Here is a 524-nt window from a genome sequence, read left to right on the forward strand (position 1 = left end):
AAAAAAACATTGCCGTCAGTCGATTCTGACTCATAGCGACCCTATTAGGACTGAGAACTGTCCCGTAGTTTCCAAGGAGCGGCTGGTGAATTCCAACTGCCAACCTTTGGGTTAGTAGCCTGAGCTCTTAACCACCGTGCCACCAGGGATCCCTTGTAAAGATTAAAATCAAAAACCAAAGCCGTTGCCGTGGAGTCGATTCCGATGGGGCAGTTCTACTGTCACATGGGGTCGCTATGAGTTGGAATCGACTCCACGGCACCTCACAACGTTGCTTCTACGGGATAAGCTTTTGACTAACAAAAGAGCTGTTGCCCGGCTGAATGCTCCTTTGGAGGCAGGGGGGTTGAGGTAAGAACGTTTTCGTTCTTAAAACCTACTATGTGCCAGCAGCGTTATATCCCTGACTTCATTTAAACCTTAGAGCAAACGCACCAGACTGCCGTTTGAATGAGAAGGCAATGGCGCTTCTCAAAGCAGGCTGCACATTAGAACTGCCTGCCTGGTGAGCTCTTTAAAAAAAA

At 48.3% G+C, this 524-nt stretch overlaps 1 protein-coding gene across 1 annotated transcript in view; it reads left to right on the forward strand.

The window, feature by feature from the left end:
• Positions 1–248: 248 nt before the first annotated feature.
• The window catches only part of PEX2 (peroxisomal biogenesis factor 2), a 28,473-nt gene continuing 28,197 nt past the window's right edge, over positions 249–524 (forward strand). Inside the window, exon 1 of the mRNA XM_004372510.2 lies at positions 249–351. The gene's annotated coding sequence lies outside the window, so the exon portion shown is untranslated. The remainder of the gene's footprint in view (positions 352–524) is intronic.

Source organism: Trichechus manatus, unplaced genomic scaffold (assembly GCF_000243295.1).
Source record: "Trichechus manatus latirostris isolate Lorelei unplaced genomic scaffold, TriManLat1.0 scaffold00018, whole genome shotgun sequence".
NCBI classification, from domain to species: Eukaryota; Metazoa; Chordata; class Mammalia; order Sirenia; family Trichechidae; genus Trichechus; species Trichechus manatus.